The sequence below is a fragment of the Anomaloglossus baeobatrachus genome, chromosome 4 (assembly GCF_048569485.1).
Source record: "Anomaloglossus baeobatrachus isolate aAnoBae1 chromosome 4, aAnoBae1.hap1, whole genome shotgun sequence".
NCBI classification, from domain to species: domain Eukaryota; kingdom Metazoa; phylum Chordata; class Amphibia; order Anura; family Aromobatidae; genus Anomaloglossus; species Anomaloglossus baeobatrachus.
The window spans coordinates 688,399,424-688,417,324 of record NC_134356.1 but is presented as its reverse complement, the minus strand read 5'-3'; positions in this window follow the sequence as shown (position 1 = coordinate 688,417,324).

The following is a 17,901-nucleotide window of genomic DNA, read 5'->3' as shown; positions in this document are numbered from 1 at the left end:
TAGCGGATGGAGCACGTTTGGGAGTGCGCAGGATGGGAGATGGAGCACGATGGGGGGTGCGCAGCATACGGGATGGAGCACGATGGGGAGTGCGCTGCATGGGGGATGGAGCACGATGGGAAGTGCACACCTCCCCCCAACACACACACACACACACACACACACATACGCGCGTGCGCGCACTGCACAACACACCACACCACACACACACACTGGGAACCACAAACAACTGCCCTACACAGACACCCACACACACAGACAATGCTGCACACACAAATATATGCACATACCGCACAACACGCACATTGCACAAAACATACCTCCCCCAAAACACACCACACACACACACAACGCTACAGACACACAGCGCTCCACAAACAACGCAACACACAAACAACACCGCTCTCACCCCCCATCACACCCAGACAACACCCAGAACATGTACAGTGCCTACACAAACACTTGGTAACTACACACAACAACATCTATATATATATATATATATATATATATATATATATAACAAAAATCATACATTAACTACACAATACGTAAATTCTAGAATACCCGATGCGTAGAATCGGGCCACCTTCTAGTTATTAATAAATGCTCTATGGATTTGTTGATTTTGACCATTGATTATCTGGAGAGAGAAATTACAGATATTGGTGTACGCTTGAGTAGCATTGAGACGCAACTTCTTCTACCATGCCTTCTGCTGATTACAATACTATGAAGTCCAAAATAGATAATACCATGAAGGAGTTCAGAGAACAACTACAACAAAGAAAGAAGCTGAAATTTATACGTGATGCTGATGATTATCGAAATAATCAGGTGTATAGATGGCGGTCCACCAATTTCTCTAATTTTGATAATTCACGACGTCGATACCAATATTCTTCTTCTGGAAGCTCTGATGGAGAATACATTCAACAGAGATCCACACGTTTTTTAGGGTCACGCCGACCTCCACCAGTAAGAGGAAGACGACAGACAAACCCCAATTGTGACTCGTTCACAGGTAGCAAGGACAATATAGTCTTTAATATATCTTCTGTGAATTTATCTCCCACTGCATTGAATGTTTTACAAAAAGTCCTGTCTTTCTGTCCGACTCCCTTGTTTAATTTCTTTAGACTTAACCAAGAGTTGGTGAGGTTCTTTCGAACTGTTAGGCTTAAGGCGCATTTCTCTTCTATACAAGATGTTTCGAATCCGGTGGTTGACTCTAGTACACAATCACAATTTAATGGTGTGTTTTCTTTGAGTAAATTACATCTACGGATGCCTATTTCTTTTTCTCCACCTTGTAGTCACCACCCTATTGAAACTTTTATCTCGTTGGTCCAGCGAGAAGTGAACTCTACCATTGGTAAAATTAAACATGGAGAACTGCGCCTTAGGCATAACCTCTCTATTGAAGAGTCTAGAGTGCTTGAGGAATTGAAGTCTAACAGGGACCTTATAATTAAGCCAGCCGATAAAGGGGGTTCCATAGTGATTATGGACAGATCCTATTACGTGTCAGAGATATTATCGCAGTTGGGTGATGGTACTACTTATGAACCTATACCACATAACCCTACATTTGAGATAGCACAACAGATCAGAGCTTTTATCACTAAATATCAGTTATTAGGAGTCACTGACTCTAAACTGTCTAAATTTTTGGTGAAGCAGCACCCTGTAATTCCAGTGTTCTATACACTGCCAAAAATTCACAAGAACTTGAGTCATCCACCAGGGAGGCCTATTGTAGCATCGACTGATTCAATTTTGTCGCCCCTCGCCATCACTTTGGAAAAAATCTTAATTCCTTCTTTTTTACGTGACACATCTCATTTTTTAGACTGTCTCAAATCTCTCATTCCTCTTCCTTCTGGGTGCTTACTGGTGACTATGGATGTCACCAGTCTATATACTAGTATTAAACACGAAGAAGGATTGAGGTCTGTTGAGAGCTTTCTTACTCACAATACAGATTATTCCCCTGATCAAAGATCCTTCTGTTTGGACCTTTTGCGTATTGCTCTGACTAGGATCTTTTTTCTCTTTCAAGATCAGTATTATTATCAGCGCACGGGTATGGCCATGGGGTCAAACATGGGCCCACCGTACGCCAATATCTTTATGTCTATCTTTGAGGATACTTTTGTATACCCCCATCATCTATATGATGCACATGTTGTGGCATGGAGGCGTTATATAGATGATGTCTTTGTAATTTGGCAAGGCGACTCATCATCACTATTATCTTTTTTCAATGATTTGAACGTCAGTGTTCCGGGTCTATCCTTCACACTCCATTATAGTGATTCTTCCGTTAATTTTTTGGATACAGTGGTGGCTATCGATGTACAGGGTGGCCTTACTACCGACTTATTTGTCAAGAAGACTGACCGCAATAGTTTGTTACTGTTCTCGAGTAGCCACCTTGCCCATATTAAGAAAGCTATTCCTAAATCCCAGCATGCACGAGTGGATAGGATAGTCAGTAATGAGAGCACTCGACATTCACGTCATATTGAAATGGATCAAAAATTTCAGGCCAGAGGGTATCCACAGTATAACCTTAATCCTGACCAGAACAGACGCAGAAGGGAAAAACAGGGGGACAGACTTGCTTTTGTTTCTACCTTTCATCCTTTTATGCCCAACATCAACTCTATCATACGCAAACATTGGCCACTACTCCAACAAGCTTACCCTTCTATCCCCCAGTTCCAGGTTGCTCCATTGACTTGCTATAAGAGAGCCCCAAATTTGAGGGACAAGTTAGTTAGGGCGGATCTAGGGAGTGACCGACGGACTTTGATACAGAGCACATTAGGGCATCGCAGGAATGGGACATTTCCATGCCTGGGTTGCCTACAGTGCTCCAACATTATTAAAGGTGATACCTTTACACACCCTAGATCTGGTAAAAGGTTTCCCATAAAAGGTTTTTTTACATGTGATACATCGTATGTGGTGTATCTGATCAAATGTCCTTGCGGTCTCGGATATGTTGGTGAGACCACTCAACATATCCGAGACCGCATTTCCCAGTATAAGTCCACCATTAGGTGCAAGAGACTTCTCTTACCTATTCCCAATCACTTTATTAAAATGGGACACTCTGTGTCACAACTGAGATACCAGATTATTGAGCAGGTGGTAGCTCCGCGGAGGGGAGGTGATAGGGTTAAACTTTTAAAAACACGTGAATCCTTTTGGATATACACGCTTCAGACGTTGGAGCCGATGGGTCTCAACAGGGAGTGTGATATTCTCCTGTAGGTGCTGAGGCTGGGTGATAGTTTGTAAAGTCCATGCTTATCACAGCATATTTATATTCTCTGGTTTTGTTTATTTTTTAGGCTACATGAGTCAAGTGGTGAGCCGATTATTTTATTTTTTTTTTTTTCCTATGTTCCTATTTGTGTAGTTTTATGTTTCAATCTCTTTTTCTGGCTTTACTATAAATCTGCATATTCACCTACTAAGAATTGTGCACGAACTGTCCTTTATCTCTTCTTTTCTGCCTCTGTCATTCATTTACTGTCATGGTAATGAGCTCCTTCAGCCACACTTATGTGCCTTCACTTTATTAGCTTTCATTCCTGCTGCTTTGTCTAGTGACTGTTGGTGTCTCTCTGGGTTGGTTGGGAGACCAGTCTTTATACTATTTAACCCCTTCACCCCCGGCCACTAAAACACCCTAATGACCGGGCCATTTTTTGCAATTCTGACCAGTGTCACTTTGACAGGTTATAACTCTGGAACGCTTCAACGGATCCTGGCGATTCTGAGATTGTTTTTTCGTGACATATTGTACTTCATGTCAGTGGTAAATTTAGGCCGATATTTTTTGCGTTTATTTGTGAAAATTTAGGAAATTTGGCGAAAATTTTGAAAATTTCGCAATTTTCAAACTTTGAAAATTTATGCCCATAAATCTGAGAGATATGTCACACAAAATGGTTACTAAATAACATTTCCCACTTGTCTACTTTACATCAGCGCAATTTTTTTTCCGTTAGGAAGTTAGAAGGGGTCAAAGGTCATCAGCAATTTCTCATTTTTCCAACAAAATTTACAAAATAATTTTTTTAGGGACCACATCACATTTGAGGTGACTTTGAGAGGCCTAGGTGACAGAAAATACCCAAAAGTGACCCCATTCTAAAAACTGCACCCCTCACACTGCTCAAAACCACATCCAAAAGTTTATTAACCCTTTAGGTGCTTCACAGGAACCAAAGCAATGTGGAAGGAAAAAATGAAAATTTTACTTTTTAACACAAAAATGTTACTTTAGCCATAAAATTTTCATTTTTACAAGGGAGAAAAGAGAAAGTACACAATACAATTAATTGTGCATGTTCTCCTGAGTACGTTGATACCCCATATGTGGTAAAAATCAATTGTTTGGGCGCACGGCAGAGCTCGGAAGGGAAGGAGCGCCATTTGAATTTTTGAACGCAAAATTAGCTGCACTCATTAGCGGACGCCATGTCGGGTTTGAAGACCCCCTGAGGTGCCTAACCAATAGAGCTCCCCCACAAGTGACCCCATTTTGGAAACTAGAGCCCTCAAATAATTTTTCTAGATGTTTGGTGAGCACTTTGAACCCCTGGGGGCTTCACAGAAGTTTATAGCGTTGAGCCGTGAAAAGAAGAAAATTTTTTTTTACAACAAAACGGTTGCTTCAACTAGGTAGCTTTTTTTTTCACAAGGGTAACAGGAAAAAATGCACCATAAAATGTATTGTGCATTTTCTCCTGAATACGCAGATACCTCATATGTGGTGAAAATCAAATCTTTGGACACACGGCTGTGCTCGGAAGGCAAGGACCGCCATTTGAATTTTTGAGTGCAAAATTAGCTGCACTCATTAGCGGACGCCATGTCACGTTTGGAGACCCCCTATGGTGCCTAAACAGTGGAGATCCCCCACAAGTGACACCATTTTGGAAACTAGAGCCCTCAAATAATTTTTCTAGATGTTTGGTGAGCACTTTAAACACCTGGGGGCTTCACAGAAGTTTATAGCGTTGAGCCGTGAAAAGAAAAAAAACTTTTTTTTACCACAAAACTGTTGCTTTAACTAGGTAGCTTTTTTTTTCACAAGGCTATCAGGAAAAATGCACCATAAAATGTATTGTGCAATTTCTCCTGAGTACGACGATACCTCATATGTGGTGGAAAGTAATTTGTTTGGGCGCATGGCGGGGCTCAGAAGAGAAGGAGCGCCATTTGACTTTTCAAACGCACAGACGCAGTGCACTGATCGGCCGCTGCAGGACGCACGGTCGGATGCGATAAAAAAAAAGTCACGCCAAAAATTGACCATGGATGCCGATCCGTTATGTGCATCCCTGATCAGCGCTTGGCGGGACGCACGGACGGATGCGATACAAAAAGCGTCGGGGATACGGAAAAAAAAAGTCACGCCAAAAATTGAGCAGGGATGCCGATCCGTTATCTGCATCCCTGATCAGCGCTTGGCGGGACGCATGGACGGATGAGGTGTAAAAATAGACAGGGGATACGGGGAAAAAAAAAAAAAAAAGTTATACTCACAGTACCCAGAGGACTAGCAGGAGGATCACTGACCAGAAGAGCTGCAGAGGAACAGATTGCAGAGAGATGGACAGCTTTACAGGAGCAGCAGGCAGATCAGCAGAATGCCCAGGAAGGACCCAGCGATGGACGCAGATGTGATCAGGCCGGTGAAGACAGGTAAGAGGACGTCGGGGGAGAGCAGAGGGGGAGAGGGGGAGTGAGAGCAGAGGGGGGGGAGAGCAGAGGGGGAGAGGGGAGGGTGAGAGCAGAGGGGCGGGAGAGCAGAGGGGGAGACCAGAGGGAGCTGCAGAAGCAGAATAGAGATAATAGGGGAGGCAGTCAGATCGCGGGGGGAGCAGATCGGGATGTCGGGGGGGGGGTTGGGGGGAGCAGATCGGGATGTCGGGGGGGGGGCAGATCGCGGGGGGGCACGGCAGGGGCACCACGGCAGCGTGCAGGGGCACCACGGGAGCTGCAAAGTGAGCACAGTACTCACGTGCAGCAGCAGCGGTGACCTCGGCGGCGGCGGCAGCAGAAGCGGTGGCGTGGTACACGCTGCAGACATGTTGGGGGAGGGCTCGCAGGCCAGCACAGGCCTGGGGAGGGCGGCCACCGGCAGATCAGACCGCCCCACTGCACACTGATTGGAGCGATTGCGCGTCATAGCACGATCGCTCCAATCAGTGCTGCAGGGGCTGGGGGCGGCATGTTTGAGGTCCACCTATGATATGCTGCAGCAGCTGCAGCATCTCATAGCTGGATCTCACAGGATTTCACTAATTCGGGCATTATTTTTGCCGAAATTAGTGCGATCGATGTGGTTGGCGGTTCAGATTTGAACAGCCAATCACATCGATCGTCGATAGGGGGTGGCGATGCCGCCCCCCCTGGGGTCAAGCAAAGGTCCCCTGCTGTAAGAAACAGCAGGGGACATCATTTGAAAGCGGTTGCTATGGCCACGGCAATCAAATGAAGTTTAGGCAGTAAAATTACGTCCCTGGTCGTTAAGTCACGTTAAAATAGGACGTAATTTTACTGCCCGCGGTCGTGAAGGGGTTAAAGATGTCTGCATGGTGTCCTGATTGCACCACACTGGAGCACGGCCCTGCTTGTATTTCTTGTATCACATAAGGTATGGTTTATAGGTCCTTAGATCTTATGTTTCTATTTGTGACACGTGGTGCTAAAGCTGGTGTCACACTAAGCGACAGCGACAACGACGTCGCTGTTACGTCACCATTTTCGGTGACGTAACAGCGACCTTGTAAGTCGCTGTTATGATCGCTGCTTAGCTGTCAAACACAGCAGAAGCAGCGATCATAACGTCGCTGTGCTACATGTGCAGAGAGCAGGGAGCCGCGCTTAGCGCTGGCTCCTTGCTCTCCTAGGTACAGTACACATCGGGTTAATTAACCCGATGTGTGCTGCAGCTACATGTCACAGTGCAGAGAGCAAGGAGCCGCGCACACTGCTTAGCGCTGGCTCCTTGCTCTCCTTGCTACAGTATACATCGGGTTAATTACCCGATGCATAGTGCAGCCACATGTCACAGTGCAGAGAGCAAGGAGCCGCGCACACTGCTTAGCGCTGGCTCCTTGCTCTCCTAGCTAGAGTATGCATCGGGTTAATTACCCGATGCATACTGCAGCCACATGTCACAGTGCAGGAGCCGGCGCTGGCAGCAAGAGCGGAGGCTGGTAACCAGCGTAAACATCGGGTAACCAGGGAAAGGTCTTCCCTTGGTTACCCGATGTTTACGCTGGTTACAGCTTACCGCAGCTGCCAGTGCCGGCTCCTGATCGCTTCATTTCGTCGCTCTCTCGCTGTCACACACAGCGATGTGTGTGTCACAGCGGGAGAGTGACGACCAAAAAATGAAGCTGGACATTCAGCAACGACCGGCGACCTCACAGCAGGGGCCAGGTCGTTGCTGGATGTCACACACAGCGACAGCGACGGGACGTCGCTGCAACGTCACAGAAAATGGTGACGTAGCAGCGACGTCGTTGTCGTCGTCGTTATGTGTGACACCAGCTTTACTCACTTATTCTTTGTATAGGTGTTTTGCCTCTATTTATATGCAGATTCCCAGTTTTACCAGGTATTTGTTCATATGGTTTTACCTGTTAGATTACACCAGTGTTTTATCTGGCTCCTGCACACCTGCTTTTTCCTGTGTCTTCATGTCTCTCTTTCTCTTGCTCTCAATGATTTACTTTTGTGTCTATTCTTTTCAATCTTAGCCTTTCTAACATTTATTGTTGTCTTTCTATTTCTTTTATCTTCTTATTTTCCTCTCTTTTTTTTTTTTTCTCTTCCTCCTTTACATTCCCAATCGGCCTGTCACATGGTTTTTTCTTTTATTTTAGTCTTACCGGTTATACAGACCTCTATGGGTGCCCACACTCTGTGGCCCTGTAAACTTAGGTACATGGGCGCTTACAGTTCTTGTTTCATGCTACACTTATACTTGCTTGTTCTATTATATTATTATGATCCAGTGGCGACTGTTATTGTAAATTAAAATGATGTAATATATGGATCTTAAAAAATACATATATACTGATTGTTAATTCTGTTATTTTGTTTATGCAGACCTAATTTTTTGATAAAGGCTATTTAATGCCGAAAACGTTCATGAAATGAATGAAGGTTACAACTTGATATTTTGCAAATGAGTGAAGAATTATAATAATAAAAATAATTTTTGGACCACCATATTTGTTTCTTACAGGCATTTATAGTCATAGCTGCTGGGCAGGTCCGTGCTAAAGCTGTGCAGCGCTTTAGATAACAGCGTCTGGCTACCTCAGCTCCGGCAATTCCTTGCTGCATTTTTTCATTAGCAGGGATAGAAAGTGAGGCTTCCTTTGCTGTCCTGCTACCTACAGCACCCATGCATTCTACCCTCCTGCCCAGTTTTGCCACGCTATTTTATTTCCCCAAAGAGCTGACACTTTATGTGGCATCCTAAAAGTGTCTGGAATACTAAGTTAGTATTCATTTGCTGTCGAGTAACCCACAGCACCCGTGCATTCTACCCACCTGCCTATTTTTGCCACACTATTTTATTTCCCCAAAGAGTTGACATTTTTTGTGGCATTCTAAAAGTGTCTGGAATACTAAGTTAGTGTTCATTTGCTGTCCAGTGACCCACAGCACCCTGGCATTGTACCCACCTGCCCATTTTTGCCACGCTATTTTATTTCCCCAAAGAGCTGACACTTTTTCCCTTTTTCTGGCATCCTAAAAGTGTGTCTGGAATACTAAGTTAGTGTTCCTTTGCTGTCCTGCTACCTACAGCACCCGTGCATTCTACCCACCTGCCAATTTTTGCCACGCTATTTTATTTCCCCAAAGAGCAGACACTTTTTGTGGACTCCTAAAAGTGTCTGGAATACTAAGTTAGTGTTTCTTTGCTGTCCACTAACCCACAGCACCCGTGCATTCTACCCACCTGCCTAGTTTTTGCTATGCAATTCTAATTGCGAACTGTGCTGCCACTGTTAGGGGCATACTAAAATTGTCTAGGATACTACCTTATTGTTCCTTTTCTGCCAATCACGGTACAGCACCTGTGCATGCTATACACCTGTCCAATTTTTGCTACGCAATTCTAATTGCAAACTGTGCTGCCATTGTTAGGGGCATACTAAAATTGACTGGGATAGTCAGTGTTGGTTCTTCAGCTGTCAATAAAGCTAGACCACTTCTGCAATCTACACCACCTCCCCATTTTTGCTACCACATTTTATGTGTCCAATCTTGTTGCTAACAAAATGAGTGGCAAAAGGACAGATGCTGGTGGAAAGGGGAACAGGCGTGTTAAGAACAGGCGTGGAAAAGGAAAAAAAAGTTTGTGTCCATGGGGTAGGTGGGAAAGCTATATTAACATCTGCTGAAGAAAGGCCATCTTCCAGCAAAAGTAAGATGTCTGCTACTTTCCGTGGACAATCGGATGTGCTACCTTTTTTACGGAACCGAAAAACTGTAACAAAGGTAGATGATGCACAAAAAAAGAACATGCTTAAATGGATCTCAAGTGCTCCAACAAGTGGCCTCTCCACCTCAACTTCAACATCCAAAAAACAACAATCCTCTGAGTTGTCACCCCAATGGCACTTGCTTTCTCCCAGCTCTCAAGTCTCCACCCGCCCTGCAGAGTATGGTGTAACAGCGATGGCTGAGTCTGCAGAGCTGTTCAGTCACACTATACCCTGGGAATCAGAGGTCTTCTCCCAAGCTACAGTGAGTACAGACCAGAAAATGGTCTGCAGTGATGCCCAGAAGCTTTGTGAGTCAGATTCAGGCCCTGATGACGAAGTTTCTGAGCATAATGTAGATCCTCATTCCCAAACTGTAACACCTCTTGGTGGAGAACATGAGGAACATACTGATGACGATGAGACGCAGATACCAGATTGGGATGACAACTTAACTATTCAGTCAGGGCAGGAAAAGGTGAGGTCTGAGGGCGAGGGGAGTGAAAACACAACGCTTGATGATGAAGTTCTAGATCCCACTTACTGTAAACCCACAGTCAGGCACTCGAGGAGGTCACCAGAGGCAGTGGAGGAGGATGCGACTGATGACGAACTTACCTTGCGCCTTCCTGGACAGAGTCAGAGTACTGGTAGCATGTCAACAACTGCATCCTCAGCTAGAACTCTGCCTCTGAGGACAAGTCGGGTGGTTCTGCAGGTCACATGGTCTCTAAGCCTTGCCTAGCCTGGTCCTTTTTTGACATCGCAAAGAATCTCACAAATCATGTGATCTGTTAGATTTGTCGCCAATCTATAAGTAGAGGCCAAAACCTCACTAGTTTGACAACTTCTTCCATGAATCGTCACATGAAAAACAAGCCAAAGTCCCAGTGGGAAGCTCACCGTGCTACAATGCGGCCTAGTGGAGCGGGCCAACCACCGTCTGCCCCTTCAAGTGCATCCTCGCGCTCTTCATTCTCCATGACTGTGGGGACAGCTGTCACACATGTTTTTCCACTCAGAACTTCCACCTCTTTAACTACAACAGGCAGTTTGCTTAGCAGGTCGTCAGTTGTTTTGGAAGGGGAAACAAGTGCTGGTGTAGAGCTCTCTCAGACATCAAGAGCACCAAGTTTGGATGAAGGCAACATCATGTCTCCGCCTGCACTTTCCTCACAGACCTGCAGTTTTCCAGGGACACCCTACTCAACACCGTCTCCACACAGCAGCCAGATCTCGGTCCCTCAGATGTAGACAAATAAAAGGCCATTTCCTCTGACCCATGACAAAGCTAACAGGTTATCAAAAAACTCCGGCACTCATTTGTGGTGAAAATTATTAATTTTCACCACAAATGAGTGCCGGAGTTTTTTGATTATCTATTGTAAAGTTCTCCTGAGCACCACCTGAGCAGTGAGCCAGACCATCACGGTTTTTTTAAAGCTAACAGGTTGACTTTCACCCTCTGTAAGCTCTTGGCTACCGAAATGCTGCCTTTCCGCCTGGTGGACACTGAGGATTTTCGAGACCTTATGTCAGTCGCAGTGCCCCAGTACCAGATGCCCAGTCGCCACTACTTCTCTAAAAAAAGGTATGCCTGCGCTACACCAGCATGTTGCACACAGCATCACCGCTTCCTTGAGAAACTCTGTGTGTGACAGGGTGCATTTCACCACTGATACTTGGACTAATAAGCATGGGCCGGGGCATTACATGTCGCTGACTGGGCAATGGGTAAGTATGGTGAGCGATGGATAAGGGTCTGCTGAACAAGTCTTGCCGTCCCCACGACTTGTGCGTCAATCCTCTGTATGTAGAAGTTCCTCCACTGCTTCTGCCTCCTCTACCTCGTCTTGGTCCTCCACCTCTGCCCAAACCCTGCTTGGTCAGGCTACCCACGTTGTAACTGCGCACAAGGAATCCCAAACACCTCCTTACTATGCTGGCAGCAGAGCTCAATAGCATCAGGCGGTCTTTACGTTTAAATGTCTGCGAAATAAGAGTCCCACCGCTGAGAAGTTGTGGTCAGCTCTGCAGTCCGAGTTTTGTAAATGGTTGTCTTCACTCAACTTGCAGCCTGGGAAGGCCGTGTGAGACAATGCTGCAAACCTGGGTGCGGCCCTTCGCCGGGGCAAAGTGACACATGTGCCTTGTATGGCTCACATGTTGAACCTTGTTGTCCAGCAATTTTTAACCCACTATCCTTGCCTAGATGGGCTTCTGCACAGGGCACGGTCACTCTCTGCTCACTTCCGCCGTTCAACCGGCGCAGCTGACTGACTTGCATCGCTGCAGAGGTCTTTCGGCCTGCCGGTTCATCGCCTGAAATGCGATGTGCAGACACGCTGTAATTCGACTCTCCACATGTTACAGCGACTGTGGCAGCACTGCCGAGCCCTTGTGGAATACATTATGACATAAGATAGAGAGCAATAGTGTAGAACAGGGATGTTTGAATAAAATGGCCGTTTTGCATTGGAAGGACAAGCACTGGAGCATTTTAAAATTTTGGTTCATGCTGGTTCAAAGTCTCTACCTGGGCCACTCTGGGGGTTTCCTCTCCACACAGTGCAGATGATACCAGGATCGGTGAGCTGTATTCCTCAGTCCTCTTTCCCTCCATGTTTAGGAATTTATTATTGGCCAATCTATGGGATTTGAGTTGCAAAATGTTCAATTTTGCCTGAACCTTCGAATTTTAGGAAATATGAATTAAAGTCAGTTGTCCACAGATTGCTTAAGTCATCTCTATTCTAATGGTATATTACAAGGATATCATGTCTGTTAATCCACTATACCTGGGCATCAAGAACACTACTTCATTTTAACAGCTTTCAGCATCCAGACTCTGCAGCTTTTTAGTTAAAAAAAATCTATCAATTTACTATGTTTTAGTTTTTATTATATTTTTTATTTGCAGTATTATTTGCAGTTAATATTTTTTAATATGGGCTATTAAACAGGCAGATAATTAATTATTTCCTTTTTTCCTGATTATACAGGAGTACAATCTGACTGTAGTCACACAGTTTATTCTTCTAGGATTTCAGAGTGACCAACATTTAAGAATTTTATTTTTCTGTCTCCTCCTGGTGGTTTACTGTGGGACAATCTGTGGGAATCTCCTGATCATCACCTTGGTGTCCACCAGCAAGAACCTCCACACTCCGATGTACTTCTTCATCTCTCTACTGTCCATTAGCGACATCTTATTGATCACAGATATTGTTCCTTACACTCTCCATATTCTGATGAACAATGGGGGATCTATTGCTTTTATTGAATGTCTGATTCAGTTTTACGTTTTTGGTGGTTTAGAAGTATCAGAATGTTTCCTCCTCACGGTGATGTCCTATGACAGATACGTGGCCATCTGTAATCCCCTCCGTTACACCATCATCATGACAAGTAGACTTTGTGTGACGTTAGCCATCCTCTCTTGGTTTGTCGGGTTTTTTCTTGCATTCATTGATACAATAACAGTCTCGATGATGACGTTTTGTGGACCAAATATCATTGACCATTTTTTCTGTGATCTTGTTCCATTAATTGAACTCGCCTGTTCGGATACTTACATTATTGAAATAGAAGTCTACATAATGAGCTTTCCCATACTTATCATTCCCATCACAGTTATAATAATATCTTATGCTAATATCATTGTCACCATCTTCCAGGTTCAGTCGAGCAGTAGACAGAAAGCCTTCTCCACCTGCAGCTCCCACCTCACGGTGGTCTCCATATTCTACTTGACCATATTGGGTGTTTATGTTTTCCCAGCTGAAATACAGACCTTGAATATCAGTAAACTCTTATCACTGCTATATACTGTGTTTACTCCATTTATCAATCCCATTATATACAGTCTGAGAAATAAGGAAATCAAAAACTGTCTAAAGTAATAATCAATAAATATTTAGCTTTCAGCTATCAAGCTTTTCTCACTTTTTTTATGACAACTGAATGTTTGGGATTAATGTTTAGCATGCACACTGGACTTTTCTAGATGGTTTGAGAAAATAAGTCAATGGGAAGACAGATATTAGCGGATCTGCCTAGAACCTAATTAGGCAAATCACATAAGTTTTAAGTTTAGGTTCCCAAGATATGTATTTTGTCATTTCTTAATGTTGCAGAATTTCTCCATCGTTTCTGCACCTATTTTATAAGTTAGTTTACTAGTTAGTAGTTAGTTAGTTTAGTTAGTTTAGTTTTTTATTGCGCTTTTGTGTGCAATTTTTCACATTCATTTTCATTGCTTAGATTTTTGCCTTTTTTTTGTCATGCTTTATATAAAGCTGATTTGTTTTTGATACTTTCTGGTATTTTGCAGAAACACTGTAAAATCAACACATATTTTTTACCTGCAGATTTTCTGCATCTACTGCAATGTTATAGGGAAAAGCTGGATATAAGACTTTACATACTTACAAGTGAAAAGTGACTGTTGAGGATTTGAAATGCACCACAGGTCAGTTTACATTTGGAAAAACAAGAACACAATGGGAAGAAGACTTGAAGATTTCACATGCACTTCTCTGGAACTGTATGATGCTGCATTTTTGATGTAGCAAAATATGAGTTAGCAGAAACTCACCAAAATCTCATGGGAACAAGGACAGAATGGAAATTATATTTGCAGCAATACTTTTCAATGCAAATTAATAATTCATATAATTTTCTGGGGTCCCACCAGGCCCTAGAGTATAATACTAATATTCACTTATATAGCGCCATTAATTCTATTGTGCTTAACATACATCAGCAACACTGTCTCTATTGGGTATCCCAATTGAAATTCCCAATAAGTATGTCTTTGAAGGGAACCCATGAAAATACAGGGAGAACATACAACCTCTTTGCAGATGTTGTCCTTTGTAGGATTTGAACCCAGTACCCCAGCATTGCAAGACTGCAGTGCTAATGACTGAGCCATCATGGCTAGAGATGAGCGATGTTCGAGGTTCGAGGTTCTCCAATTTCATGTTCGAGTGATTTTCGGGGGTGCTTGAGATCGAACTCAAACTCGAGCTTTTTGCTAAAAGCTCGACAGTTCGAGTTACGTTCGAGAACGGTTTGATCACCAAAAGCGTGGCTTTTTACAGCTACAGTGTGAAAGGAGCCATCGCTGGCAGCCTGCGGTAAGCTGGTAACTAAGGTAAATATCGGGTATCCAAGCAAAATGCTTTGCTTAGTAACCCGATATTTACCCTGGTTATGTGTGCAGGGAGCCGACATTTCCCCGCTCGGCTCCGCCTCCTCCTGCACTCGGCATGTACACACACACTCAGACTCATACTCACCTGTTCCCAGCCATGCAGTCCCCGGCACTGACGTCCTCAGTGCCACATGGCCCCGCTCAGCTCCCCCCACCTTGCACTCCGCCGCCCGCACACATGGCACCGCTCGGCTCCACCCACCTCGCACTCTGCACACATTACCCCGCTTTGCTCCACCCACCTCGCACTCCACTGCCCGCACACATTACCTCGCTCAACTCCACCCACCTCGCACTCCACACACATTACCCCGCTCGGGTCCACCCACCTCGCACTCCGCATACATTACCTCGCTCGGCTCCACCCACCTCGCACTCCGCACACATTACCCCGCTCGGCTCCACCCACCTCACACTCCACACACATTACCTCGCTTGGCTCCACCCACCTTGCACTCCGCACACATTACCCCGCTCGGCTCCACCCACCTCGCACTCTGCTGCCCGCACACATTACCTCGCTCGGCTCCACCCACCTCGCATTCTGCACACATTACCTCGCTCGGCTCCACCCACCTTGCACTCCGCACACATTACCCCGCTCGGCTCCACCCACTTCACACACATGGCCCCGCTCGGCTCCACCCACCTCACAATCCAGGTCAAGTGTACCGCTGGCGAGGTATGTCCTTCCCCAATAAAAAGAAGCATCAGGCCTCGTCTGTCTCCATGTCAGCCTCATCCATGTCCTCATTGGAGGAAGACACTGCATCTGATATCACCAGAAATTTCAGACCGAACACTAGATCGGTCCAGGCTCGGAATCAACAGACCTTGGCGCTGGGTGGTGGACGGTCGGCCCCTCCTCTGGCTCGGAAAAAAGGAGGTGATGGACAGATGGAGGTAATCAACTTATCCAAGCATGTCCTCACTCCCACACAGACGGAGGTTTTGAAGTTAGGGCTGTCATTTGTGCCCCAGGCTAACTTCAATCTCTTTTCAGTAATTAAGGACCTCCATTTGTTCCTACGGAAGCTGGTGCTACATAAACTGCATTCTAAAAGAGCCACAGGGGAACCCAGCATTTCCATTCGGGAACAGGAGGCTATTGCTGCGCTGGAGGAGCTAGAGGAGGAGTCGGCCTGCCACCAATCAGGTAATTTTCCACGTCACACCATGCCAAGGTCTACTACATTTCCGCCCTTGTTTCTATGCCCCCCGATCCAGATTTTTTGTGAATTAGTGTCTAAAGATATTCAGCAACTCCCATGTAGTGGGGGTAGAAACAATCTTACTAAACAACAACAAAAAGCACTACGGGAGATTGAACTATTGGATGGGGTGGTAATTAAACCTGCCGACAAGGGCGGGAATGTTGTAATTTGGCCAGTGGAGTTGTATGAGAGGGAGGCATGGCGACAGTTGAGGGATCGGGAGGCATATGAACCTCTCCATCATAACCCCGTTCGTGGCTTCACTAGTGACCTGGAGCGGATTCTACTGAGGGCATTTGAGGAGGGGATTATCCCTAAAAAAATCTATGAGGGCCTCCTAGTAAAAACACCTGTCGTTCCAACTTTTTACCTCCTCCCCAAGATTCATAAAAACCCAAAGACACCTCCTGGGCGTCCCATTGTCTCTGGCATGGGAGGGCTGTGCGACGTCACATGCAAATTTATCGAACATTATCTGCACCCCTTGGTGGAGACGCTGCCCTCTCATGTCAGGGACACTGCGGACGTCTTAAGGAGATTGGAGGGTCTTATCTTGGAGGAGGGGGCGATCTTGGTAACGATGGATGTGGAGGCCCTATATTCCAGCATTTGTCATCGGGATGGTCTGGCCGCTGTGCGATTCTACCTGGATTCGAGTAGTCTCGATGGGTCCTTGTCCGCCCTCATTATGGAGCTGTTGGAGTTTATATTGACGCACAATTTTTTTGTTTTCCGGGACCGGTTCTTCCTCCAGCGGCGCGGCACTGCGATGGGGGCGGCCTGCGCGCCGTCTTACGCAAACCTCTTTCTCGGGTTTTGGGAGAGGGAGGTTTTCGGGGACGGCGTGCCGGCGAGCTCCCATGCGCAGTGCTGGCTGCGCTACATTGACGACATATTGGTCGTCTGGGGGGGAACCGTTTCTGGGCTGGAGGATTTTGTGCGTCAACTTAACTCCAACAGCTATAACATCTATTTAACTCATCAGGTCGGACCAAGGACGATCGAATTTTTGGACATTCGAATCTCGGTGGAATCTAGCGGGGCTGTTGCCACTACCATCTTCCGGAAAACTACGTCAGTTAATTCCCTCCTCCACGCCAACTCGGGTCACCCCAGGTCGACGGTGAATGCCATTCCGACGGGCCAGTTCCTGCGCTTACGCAGGCTGTGCTCGTCGGATGAGAGATTTGAATCGGAATCAGGGGATATGAGGGAGAGGTTCGTGATGAGGGGGTATAGCCAGAGATCCATCAAAAAAGGCTATCAGCGTGCCAAATATTCCCAGCGGGATCAGCTGCTAGCTGGGAATGCAATTACAAAACCCACATCTAGTCCAGTGGCAAGATTCATTTCCACCTATTGCCGACAGTGGGACCAAATCAGGGCTGTACTAAATAAACATTGGGCCATTCTCCTTACTGAGCCCTCTCTCCGTGGATATTTGCCGGAACGCCCCCTGATGACGGCAAGAAGGGGGAGGAGTCTCAGGGATACATTGGTGCATAGTCACTATGTGGCCAAGAGTACTCCCCTTTTTGGATGTGGTCCCCAACGTGTCGGCTGCTACCCTTGTGGTAGCTGCCGCGGCTGCCAGAACATCATTCGGGCCACAACCTTCTGCTCAGCGGACGGAAAGAGGGAGTTTTCCATTCGGACATATATCTCTTGCAGCACATCTGGCGTAGTATATTACGCCACGTGTGGCTGTAATAAGATATATGTCGGTTTGACCTCACGTGAGCTCCGGATTCGCACGAGGGAGCATGTGCGTGACGTTCTGGCGGCCAAAGAGGCCACCAACCCTGAATCCCTAAAAACGATCCCGAGACATTTTAGGGAGGCTCACAATTGCGATCCTGCATCCCTCCAGGTCCGGGGCATTGATAGGGTACATCTGGGAATTCGGGGCGGGGACCTCAAAAAACGGCTTGCACAG